Source organism: Saccopteryx bilineata, chromosome 9 (genome assembly GCF_036850765.1).
Source record: "Saccopteryx bilineata isolate mSacBil1 chromosome 9, mSacBil1_pri_phased_curated, whole genome shotgun sequence".
Taxonomy (NCBI): domain Eukaryota; kingdom Metazoa; phylum Chordata; class Mammalia; order Chiroptera; family Emballonuridae; genus Saccopteryx; species Saccopteryx bilineata.
Window position 1 is genome coordinate 16,903,291 of NC_089498.1, and position 12,380 is coordinate 16,915,670.

Sequence of the window (12,380 nt, forward strand, 5' to 3'; positions counted from 1 at the left end):
TGGCTGAAAAGATGCGGCTTGGCACTTGGAAAAATCCAGAAAGCTGTAGCCCTGTGGGGGAGCTGCCGGCCTTCACGACTTTTGGTTGCCAAGGCAACACCCTTACCACCAACGAGGACAAAAGAACAGAAAGACGCATCTCTAAGGACAAGTACTGCCAAACAGGCCACCTCGGTAATGCCGGGAAGGGCATGCCTCCCCCCTTCCCCGATTCCTAAACGAGAAAACTGAGGCACAGAAACGTTGAGAAACTCATCCAAGCCACAGAGCAAACGAGGTCTGTCTACCTCTAAATCTAAGGGACACTTTCCTGAACCTAGTGACAGCGGGCGCTTTTCCCCCCAAGGTAAATCGGCTGAGTTCCTGAAACCACATCATAAAATGAGTTGTCAGAAAGCAGGCCACGATTTCCCGCAGGGACAAAGGACGATGTTCGGCTTGGGTTCCTGATCAATGGCTGGGCATCCAGCACTTCATAAATGTGACTAACCCTGTGTCATAAATATAAACGTACAATAATATAAATGTCTTAATAATCAGCTAAAACATAAACTCTAAATGGTCACGTAAAATTTGTCACAAGCCCTAGCACTTGGGAATAAACACAGAGCACAGATTTGTCACAGGAGAAACCTCAAAGTATTATAAATAATGCATACGTTCAGTGCCTAAGAAATAGAGTTCTCCCGTATCATAAACCTGACTTTAAAGTAGTAAGTGTCTATAGCAGAATTATAGCATTGCAAAGCATGTAGGGACCTTACATATTATTTATCCTAGTCCCCTCTGATGCTGGGATTCTCACTGCAACAGTGCTGCTAGGGTCTTCCGGCCTCCACTTGTATATCCCCAGGGACGGGAAGCTCATTACCTCTATGGCTACTACTTTAGGTTAGAGTCCCCTCTAGCTACTCCCCATGCATCCTATGGTTGCTTGAAAGAAATGACCACAGCACTTCAGTCAGGGTCTGGTCAGGGATGAGCCAGCAGGCCTTAAAGGAGGTCCTGTTCTTGATTAATGTTCTGTCACCTACTAGTTATGTGACCCTGGGCAAGTTATTTCATCTCTAGAAACCTCCACTTCCCCATCTGTTGGATGGGCATTGATTAGAGAACCACCCTACCTACAGTAATGCACTGTTATAAGGGCCAAATAAGACAATCCATGTTAGCTAGCATTATTTTTATTAAAATTATTATCCCAATCACTGACCAAGTGATCTCAGACTCTGTGATATGTGTCTCCCCGGTCTTTGGGCAGCTGCTCTTGATTTCTTTTTGTTTTTGTTTGTTTGTTTGTTAAGCCCAAATACAAGGCATTCGACTCATCCTTGTCATGCTACATACAGGCGTGGGCAAAAGTAGGTTTCCATAAAACACAGAGTTTATTCTTGTATTCTACAACTTTCCAAAGGAACATCTGTAAACCTGCTTTCGCCCACCCTTGTATTTTTATTTTGAACCGTCTCTTCACCATGTCGGGACATCTTTGGAGGCGGACCCTGTCCCCGGTTCATTCTCCATCCCATCAGGGCGTAAAGAGCCCGCTGATGGGATTAGTAGGCAATTGATGTTTCCTCTAAGTTACCGATGGAAAATGCTAATGGCGATGGGCCTGGGACAGAGCCCGGTGGCACACCACAGCAGACGATCCCCCTGGTCAATGTTTCCCAAACTGTATTCCACAGAACTTTTATTTTCCATGAGATACCAACACGTGTTTGGGAATAAAGGAGTCTGTGGTCAGATGAGGTCGACCCACAACCAGTGCAAAAACAGGATTTTCATGCAAAAGCAAAGATCCAGCATACAAAGGAAAGTAAGCCTCCAGGCGAGGTGGGTCTTCCGATTGCATAGCCCTGAATCTGTTTTGTCCACTAAGAAATCATTTCATCAAAGAACTCCAAGCTACATGAGAATTGCTCACATTGCTAATCATTACAGATATGCAAATCGAAACCACAATAAATTACCACTTCACATCCATCAGGATGGCTACTATAAAAAAAAAAAAAATGGAGCCCTGGCTGGTTGGCTCAGTGGTAAAGCATCGGCCTGGGGTGCAGAAGTCCCAGGTTCGATTCCTGGCCAGGGCACACAGGAGAAGCGCCCATCTGCTTCTCTGCCCCTCCCCCTCTCCTTCCTCTCTGTCTCTCTCTTCCCCTCCCACAGCCAAGGCTCCATTGGAGCAAAGTTGGCCCGGGCGCTGAGGATGGCTCCATGGCCTCCACCTCAGGCGCTAGAATGGCTCCGGTTGCAGCAGAGCAGCACCCCAGATGGGCAGAGCATCGCCCCCTGGTGGGCATGCTGGGTGGATCCCGATCTGGCGCAGGCGAGAGTCTGTCTGACTGCCTCCCCATTTCCAACTTCAGAAAAATACAAAAAATACAAAAATGTTGGTGAAAACATGTAGAAATTGGAAGCCTTACGCTCTCCTGGTGGGAATGTAAAAGGGTACAGCCACTGCGGAAAACATTATGATGGCTCTTCAAAAAATGAAACGTGTAATTATTGTACCATCCAGCCATTTCATTTCTCAGATACACCCAAATAATTGAAAGCAGGGACTCAAATAGATATTTATATACCCACGCTCACAGCAACATTATTCACAATAGCCACAAGGGAGAAGCAACCCAAGTGCCCACCAACTGATAAATGGATAAGCAAAATGTGGTATGTGCACACAATGGAGTATAATTCCGCCTCAGAAGGAACTTCTGTTTTGTACACAACATGAATGAATCATGAGGACGTTGAGCTACATGATACAAGCCAGTCACAAAAGGCCCCACATTACAGGATTCCACTTCTATGAGGTTCTTAGAGTCTTCAAAATCAGAGACGGAGAGTAGAATGGTGGTTGCCAGGGAAACCACCCCGAGAGGAATAAGGAGTTGTCTGATGGTGATAAGAGTTTCCATTTTGAAAAATGAACAAAGCTCTAGAGATGGACAATGGTGATGGCTACATAACACGAACGCAACGTAGCGCCACTGAACTGGACACTTAAAAATGGTCCCGACGATAAAGTTGACACTGCTGTTTCCTTCAATGCTCCCGCCCCGGTGAGGACCCTAGTCATGGCAGCACGTGCGTGGTCCTGAGTCACTTCCAGGGGGCTCTCACTTGGTCCTACAGGAGCCAGTAGGGAACGCAGCAGCCAGCAGTTTGGGCTCACTCCGGAGGTGAGCCCCTGTGCCCGGCGTTAGGAGGCCACCCCCCGCCAGCCACCTCGGGGCTCCCAGCTGTGGTACAGCGCCCCCTGCCTTCCACGGAGCCTCTCCCAGTGCCGAGAACAGACCTGCTTGGACCACAGGGGATTGGGCACCCCACATGTCCCCCTGATGTCTGAGAGCCAGCACCCCCCTCAGGCGTGACCCACAGTGGCTGTTTTTTAAGTGATTCAGTGTCCAAACAGGTTTCACAGCCCCCGAGGGAGCGTGGGCTCTATTGTCCCAGGGAATCTCTCCATTCCAGGTCCCTCTCTGCCTCCCCTTCCAACCCTTTCCAGTGATCCGGCCTCCCTGGGGTTAAAGAAAAAAATATAATAATTATCACGACACTTGTTAAAGTGACCATCACAATGTGTACAGGAACTGCTGCAATGGGCTAGAAATCGGGCTCAGCTCTGAACATTACAGCTCGGATAAGTGGGAACTCACAGCCAGGTTGCAGCATGAGTGGGAGTCAGTGGGTAGAAAAGAGCTAGAAAGAAACAGGGATAAAGGGGGACTTCTGGCTAAAACAGGATTCTTGCTGATCAAACCTCACAGGGGGGGGCAGGGGGGGGCGGCTGTTCAGATTCAAGGATGATCTGACATCAAGGATGGAAGGTTCTGGTTAACCTGACTTAGCAGGGTTCTTCCTAAAACTGCATTTTACTAGGAAATGCCCAGATGGGCCTAGGAGAAGGTTCCAGAACCTAACTAAAGCTTAAACTGGAGTCTCCCAAAACTGTCTAAGCAACTGGAAATGGCCACCTTTCCCTCTTTCCACGTCTCCCGAGCCCGGAGAAGTTTCTGGAAGTCCTGAAAATGCTCATCAGTTCTCTGCAGCTGCCACTAGATAGCGGCATGGCGCATCGTTTCCTTTGTGAAGATCGCAGCTTGCCAAACCAACACGCAGGTCCTAAATCCATCGAGAAGCAACAAATGGGAGGAAGGAGGGGAAGTGGAGGGCAGGGGCTTTGAATTCCAGCTCCTTCCAGGCGGCTGTGTGACCCTGGACACGTCCTTTAGTCATCTGTGCCTATAAAGTGGGGTGGTGGTGGTGCCTCTTCCCGAGGCGGGGGTCACATCTCCAGGTGCATATCGGGAGCTCCCAGGGAGCTTTAAAAAATGGTGCCCCCACCCAGACCAATGAAAGAAGAATCTCTAGTTGTGCCTTCCCCCACTCTGGTATTTAGAAACTAACAAACAAAATGCAAAAAGAACAGGGGAAAAAAGCTATGCAGACATTGCAGAGGGCAGCTGGGGCAAGCACTGCTCTAAGGAATCATTCCCAAGCTTGTGCTCCATCAGAATCCCTAGAAGCTCTTAATTAACAGACTGCAGGGCCCTGTCCCCAGAGTTTCTGACTCAGCTGGTCTGGATGGGGCCTGGGAGTTGACTGATGCTGCCAGTCAGGGTCAGGGCCGCGGTGTGCGGGCCACTGCCCTGGAGAGAGCGGGGACGTGAGCTGACACATACAAAGCTCTGAGCCGCACACCCGGCACCAAGAAAATCCTCAGTCAGTGTTGGCTACTCTTTCCCTCCACCCACGGCTGTGTTTCCAGGCCACATTGGGGTCGTGTGGCTCCCTCCTGGACGCAGGTCCAAAGGCAGACACCCTGACATCTCCTGGCTATATGCCCAGGAATGAATCTTAGAGCCACGATGTCCCATCTGTACATTGGGAGTGAAGACCCCTGTCTCCCCAGGATGTGATGAGGGAAGAGGGCATATGCAAAGTCCCTGGGGCAGGGTCACTCTCCACAACTGGTAGCTAATCTTCATGACCTTGGATCAGACAATGACTTCTTAGGTTTGTTACCAAAAGCACAACAGACAAAAGAAAAGCTATGTAAATAGGACTTCATTAAAACTCAAATGGACTTCACTATATGTCAAAGGACTCCATGGAGAAGTGATGACCACTAGAGAATGGGAGAAAACATTTGCAAGCCACGTAGTTGATAAGAGACATATATCCAGAACTTACGAAAGCTCTCACAACAAAAAAAGAAATAATTCAATTAAAAACCGACAAATAATTTGAAAAGACATTTTCCCAAAGAAGATATAGAAATAGCCGATAAGCACGCAATGCTACTCAACAGCCTTAGTCATATGGGAAGTGCAAATCAAAACCACAATGAGATATCACTTCATATCCACTTGAATAGTTGAATTTTTTTTTTAATATATTAACAAGAGCTGGTAAGAACGTGAAGAACTTGGAAAGTTCACATAAAATGGTGCGGCTGCTTTGGAAAACAGTTTGCTAATTCTTCAAAGATTTAATTTGGAGTCACCACATGACCCGGCAATTCTACTCCTAGATATGTACCCCAAGATAATTAAAACTATGTTCCCATAAAAACCTGTACACAAGTATGCATAGCAGGCTTATTCATAATAGCCAAACAGAAACCGCCTGGCTCTCCAATGAGTGACTGGCAAACCTCAGGCGGTACATCACACGCCAGAATATCAGGCAGCCGCAAGAAGGAATGAAGTTCTGGTGCATGCTACCACATGGATGACCCTTGAAAAGACTGTGCTATTTAAAGAAATCTGTCACAAAAAAAAACACATATTCTATGATTCCCTTTGTATGAAAATGTTCAGAATAGGCAAATCCACAGACAGTAAGTAGAGTAGTCATTGCCAGGGGTTGGGGGTGAGGGTGGGGAAGTGACTGCTCATGGGTACTGGGTTTCTTTTGTAAGTGATGCAAATGTTTTGGGATTAATTAGTGGGTGACTGATGTACAACTTGGTGAATATCCTTAAAAAACACTGACTAGTATGCTTTAACAGGGTGAGCTTTATGATATATGAATTATATCTCAATAAAGCTATAATTTTAAAAAGGAGAATATCTGTATTCTTTATGGTTGTCTATCATGAAGAAGATGATATTTGGATTGGATTTCGGGGAGTTGAAGGAGCTAGAGGTTCTTGGTGAGGTGGAATTCCAGGCAGTGGAGGTGGCACGTGCAAAGGCCCTGTGGCCCAACAGAGTACTGTGATTGCAGGGATATCCATCCCTCAACACATTGGAAGTGGGGGTTACATAGTGGAAAGTAGGGCCTTGAATACCAGGCCAAGGAGCTTGTACCTTGTCAAAGAGTAAAAGATGGTAGCTGTCACTCAGGAAATGGCACCAAACAGCAGACTGGTGAGACTCGAGGTAGGATGGGGTGAGGCCATGCATGACCCTCCAGGGTGAAGGAGGACCAGAGTGGAGATCCCAGAGCTGAAGGCCCTGTAGGGCTGGTCTACTGGGCAGAAGGGGTGGTGACAAGCCATTCCTCATTGAGCCTCCCCAGCTCCAGGACACCACACACCCCTAGACCCCAAACTCCACCACCCTAACCCCAGCTCTCCTTCACTCCGGTCAGGGCCCACCATGTGCTTCCTCTGAGTGGCCCCAGCTGGGACTCAGAATAGGAAGGAAACTTCCAGAAATACAAACGGGCCCAAGGGAGCTGTTCTCAGAGATGGCGCCTTAGTCCAAGGCAGGGGAACCTGGGAGGAGAGCCAGATTCTCAGGCACAAGGAGTCCAGAAACAGCCCATACTGACCAGAGACCCTGGCTCCTCCTCTTGCTGGTTCCCCCGGTGCACCCTCACTGGTCCCCACAGGACTGTCCCAGTGCACCCTCACTGGTCCCCACAGGACTGTCCCAGTGCACCCTCACTGGTCCCCACAGGACTGCCCCAGTGCACCCTCACTGGTCCCCACGGGACTGTCCCAGCGCACCCTCACTGGTCCCCACGGGACTGCCCCAGCGCACCCTCACTGGTCCCCACAGGACTGTCCCAGCGCACCCTCACTGATCCCCACAGGACTGTCCCAGCGCACCCTCACTGGTCCCCACAGGACTGTCCCAGTGCACCCTCACTGGTCCCCACAGGACTGTCCCAGCGCACCCTCACTGGTCCCCACAGGACTGTCCCAGTGCACCCTCACTGGTCCCCACAGGACTGTCCCAGCGCACCCTCACTGGTCCCCACAGGACTGTCCCAGCGCTGCCCCTCACTGGTCCCCACAGGACTGTCCCAGCGCACCCTCACTGGTCCCCACAGGACTGTCCCAGCGCACCCTCACTGGTCCCCACAGGACTGTCCCAGCGCACCCTCACTGGTCCCCACAGGACTGTCCCAGCGCTGCCCCTCACTGGTCCCCACAGGACTGTCCCAGCGCTGCCCCTCACTGGTCCCCACAGGACTGTCCCAGCGCACCCTCACTGGTCCCCACAGGACTGTCCCAGCGCACCCTCACTGGTCCCCACAGGACTGTCCCAGTGCACCCTCACTGGTCCCCACAGGACTGTCCCAGTGCACCCTCACTGGTCCCCACAGGACTGTCCCAGCGCTGCCCCTCACTGGTCCCCACAGGACTGTCCCAGCGCACCCTCACTGGTCCCCACAGGACTGTCCCAGCGCACCCTCACTGGTCCCCACAGGACTGTCCCAGCGCACCCTCACTGGTCCCCACAGGACTGTCCCAGCGCACCCTCACTGGTCCCCACAGGACTGTCCCAGTGCACCCTCACTGGTCCCCACAGGACTGTCCCAGTGCACCCTCACTGGTCCCCACAGGACTGTCCCAGTGCACCCTCACTGGTCCCCACAGGACTGTCCCAGCGCTGCCCCTCACTGGTCCCCACAGGACTGTCCCAGTGCACCCTCACTGGTCCCCACAGGACTGTCCCAGTGCACCCTCACTGGTCCCCACAGGACTGTCCCAGTGCACCCTCACTGGTCCCCACAGGACTGTCCCAGTCCCTCACTGGTCCCCACAGGACTGTCCCAGTGCACCCTCACTGGTCCCCACAGGACTGTCCCAGTGCACCCTCACTGGTCCCCACAGGACTGTCCCAGCGCTGCCCCTCACTGGTCCCCACAGGACTGCCCCAGCGCTGCCCCTCACTGGTCCCCACAGGACTGCCCCAGCGCTGCCCCTCACTGGTCCCCACAGGACTGTCCCAGCGCTGCCCCTCACTGGTCCCCACAGGACTGCCCCAGCGCTGCCCCTCACTGGTCCCCACAGGACTGCCCCAGCGCTGCCCCTCACTGGTCCCCACAGGACTGTCCCAGCGCACCCTCACTGGTCCCCACAGGACTGTCCCAGCGCACCCTCACTGGTCCCCACAGGACTGTCCCAGCGCTGCCCCTCACTGGTCCCCACAGGACTGTCCCAGCGCTGCCCCTCACTGGTCCCCACAGGACTGTCCCAGCGCTGCCCCTCACTGGTCCCCACAGGACTGTCCCAGCGCACCCTCACTGGTCCCCACAGGACTGTCCCAGCGCACCCTCACTGGTCCCCACAGGACTGTCCCAGTGCACCCTCACTGGTCCCCACAGGACTGTCCCAGTGCACCCTCACTGGTCCCCACAGGACTGTCCCAGCGCTGCCCCTCACTGGTCCCCACAGGACTGTCCCAGCGCACCCTCACTGGTCCCCACAGGACTGTCCCAGCGCACCCTCACTGGTCCCCACAGGACTGTCCCAGCGCACCCTCACTGGTCCCCACAGGACTGTCCCAGTGCACCCTCACTGGTCCCCACAGGACTGTCCCAGTGCACCCTCACTGGTCCCCACAGGACTGTCCCAGTGCACCCTCACTGGTCCCCACAGGACTGTCCCAGCGCTGCCCCTCACTGGTCCCCACAGGACTGTCCCAGTGCACCCTCACTGGTCCCCACAGGACTGTCCCAGTCCCTCACTGGTCCCCACAGGACTGTCCCAGTGCACCCTCACTGGTCCCCACAGGACTGTCCCAGTGCACCCTCACTGGTCCCCACAGGACTGTCCCAGCGCTGCCCCTCACTGGTCCCCACAGGACTGCCCCAGCGCTGCCCCTCACTGGTCCCCACAGGACTGCCCCAGCGCTGCCCCTCACTGGTCCCCACAGGACTGTCCCAGCGCTGCCCCTCACTGGTCCCCACAGGACTGCCCCAGCGCTGCCCCTCACTGGTCCCCACAGGACTGCCCCAGTGCTGCCCCTCACTGGTCCCCACAGGACTGCCCCAGCGCTGCCTTGCCCTTTCTTGCCATCAAAATTGCTAGAGCTGGACGTGAACTGAGAGTTAACAAGCACAGAAACACCGTGAGTATGGGCTTTGGCATGGGGGCTGGGAAGATTTCTTTTGGCTGCTCAGAGTATCTCTTGTTTCCTTCTTGGTTCTCAGGGGCATGGCAGTGGGAAGACTGGGAGACTCCCCCAAACCACCAGCCTGTGTGATCAGTTCCAGCTAACTTGCCTTGTGCTCCCCCTTCCCCAGGACCAGCTCAGACTCCATCTCCCCTAACTGGGCTGGGCCCAGAACACCTGCCTCAGGCCGCAGGGGTGTGGGCAGCGTGTACTGCAGAGGGGTGGGCCAGGGCAGGCAGGCGACAGACGTCCCAGGCTTGCCCAGCTCTGGCCCTGCTGCCACACTGCCATGCCTTGGGCCAGTGCCAGAGCCATGTCTGTATGCCCCATGAAGAGGCAGGACGGACCGGCCCTGACCTACCTTCCTGCCCCACAGATGGTGAAGACTCTGATCCATTGTTCTCAGGACACTTTGACGAAGGGCACAAGGAATGTGAGGCCTCGAGACAGGAAGCCTTGGCTTCCGTGGGGGGAGGTCTCTCTGCCAACTCAGGTCTGTCCTCCAGACCAGGAGGCCTTGGTCCCATCGTGGCCCTCCTAGCTCGCTGAGCCACTGCAGCAAGGCCTTGACCTCTCTGTGCCTCTGCAGGAGACAAGGGTGCAGGATGGGGTAACGAGAGATGCTTCCAATCGATGGCGGAGGAAGGTGCCACCCCAAGGCCTGGCCCTCCTTCGGCTCAGCTGCACCCCTCAGCTCACTCATGTGCCCTAAACACACACAGCCATATCCTGTGGGTGCCTTACCAGTTCCATGAATGCTCTTGCATGCACACATGTAGCCACACAGTTGCCAAACGAATACACATGCGGTACCCGTGCTCACACCTTTACATGTGTACACATGTGACAGTGATGTGGCATCACTGTCATGCCTTGTGTTTATTGAGCACCTACTATATGCCATCGACTGCTCTATGCACTTTACTTGAATCTTCTCAACTCCTCCTTCCGGCAACTCCACGAGAAAGACACATCACTCCCATTTTACAGAAGGGGAAACTAAGGCACAAAGGCAAGGTGGCTTGTCCAGGACCAGCAAGACTGTAAGTGTCAGAAGCAGACGTGCTCAGAACAGAGCACAGGACACCCTCCAAACCCCCCGTCCGTCTGCTCCTTGCTACTCCCCTCCGCCCTGCAGCGCTCAAACTGGTTTCCTAACAGGCTTCCCCGGATGTTGTGAGAGAAAAGTGAGAAACATCTGGGAAAGTGCTCCGTGGAGGAGGCATTGTTCTCGCTGTCGGGAATTCAGTGCTGGTCCACCAATCCCTTCCTGGTCAAGGAGCAGCCTCTCAGCTGCTCAGCCATAGTGACAAGCGCATGCTTGGCGGCGCTGGCTTATGGTTCTTCAGCCGGTGGGCTCTCCCTGACTGACCAGAGGCCACCGGTCTGGACGGGCTGATTCTCCTAAAATTCAGGGCTCCTTGGGCCCTTGCTTGGGGTGGAGCACCCAGGTGTCCCCGTCTGTTTCTCAGTGTGGCAGGAGAGGCCCTCTGCCACCTGGCTTCATCTCCACTCAGTCTGTCCCTAAGCCTCAGTGCTTCCCCCATGCAATGGCTTCTCCTTCCCAAGTAGACCTTCGTGTCTTTGACCTTGCCGTTCCCTCTGCCCCGCCAGTCTGGCTCTGTCCTTTGTGCCCACCCTTTCAGAGCAGCTTGGGGACCCCGTTGTACAGCAGCTACCCAGGCCACTTCCCATGAGCACACCCAGCAGGGGGCACATACCTCAAACCCCTCATGGAGGATCTAGACCAGGGGTCCCCAAACTTTTTACACAGGGGGCCAGTTCACTGTCCCTCAGACTGTTGGAGGGCCGGACTATAAAAAAACTATGAACAAATCCCTATGCACACTGCACATATCTTATTTTAAAGTAAAAAAAACAAAACGGGAACAAATACAGTATTTAAAATAAAGAACAAGTAAATTTAAATCAACAAACTGACCAGTATTTAAATGGGAACTATGCTCCTCTCACTGACCACCAATGAAAGAGGTGCCCCTTCCAGAAGTGCGGCAGGGGCCAGATAAATGGCCTCAGGGGGCCGCATGTGGCCCGCGGGCCGTAGTTTGGGGACCCCTGATCTAGACTGACCCCACCCAGTACAGCACACACTAGGCATCTATCCCCCCGCCCCTGAAGTGGGGACACATCAAAGACAAGGACCCAGCCTTAGTCACTCTGTGTCCTCCACATCCAGCACAGAGCTATGCAAAGTATGGACATCATTAAATGTAATTTTAAATACTAATTGAGCATGAAACGTTGTGAAACAGTGACAGGTCATCAGGAGTAGGATGAGAGAGAGTGAGCACTAAACCGGGAACTAGGAGACGAAGGTTGGGATCCTGGCTCCGCTCCTCAGGAGCTGTGTGACTTTGGGTAGGTTCCATAGCCTCTCTGAGCCTCGGTCCCTTATCAGAGAACACAGACAGTACTACAACTTTCTGGGCTGTAGTGAGGAATCACTACATACGTGAGAAAATCTGGAAGGGGGCAATAGGCTTTGAAACTGATAAGTGAGGTGCAGCGTGAGGTGGAAGCTTCCCAGGGGCAAAACGCTTCCACAACCATGAGCACACAAACGTCGCCTGGGAGCTACAAATATTAGGTCCCAGGGGCCCACTGCCAGCCATGCTGATTCCATTGGCCTGGGGAGGGGCCCAGGAATCTGCATTTCAACACACTCCCCAAGTGATTCTGAAGCAGGTGGAGAAACACTTGTTAATTAAGTGCTTATTGCTACCCTCCTTTATTTTCATTGTCTCACTTGATACTCGGGACAGTCCTGCAGCAGTGGACCCAGTAACCCGCTTCACAGGTGCAGCAAGAGGCTCAGAGAGGCAAGTCAGCAGCCCCAGGTCACACAGCAAGCGATGGGCCAGGGAGGATCCAGACTGGCTCTGCCAGCCCCCAAGGCCAGTCCTCTCCAGCAGGTCATCCAAGGGCCCCCTCCCTTGGCAGCTTTTGTCCCGGCAAAGCTGGGTGGGCGGCCCCAGGCCATTGTTGCTTCCTCCC

At 53.6% G+C, this 12,380-nt stretch overlaps 1 non-coding gene across 1 annotated transcript; it reads left to right on the forward strand.

Moving 5' to 3' along the window:
* Positions 1–2,020: 2,020 nt before the first annotated feature.
* TRNAP-GGG (transfer RNA proline (anticodon GGG)) lies at positions 2,021–2,096 on the forward strand. Its single transcript has one exon. It is a non-coding gene; the product is annotated as a tRNA-Pro (tRNA).
* Positions 2,097–12,380: the final 10,284 nt, after the last annotated feature.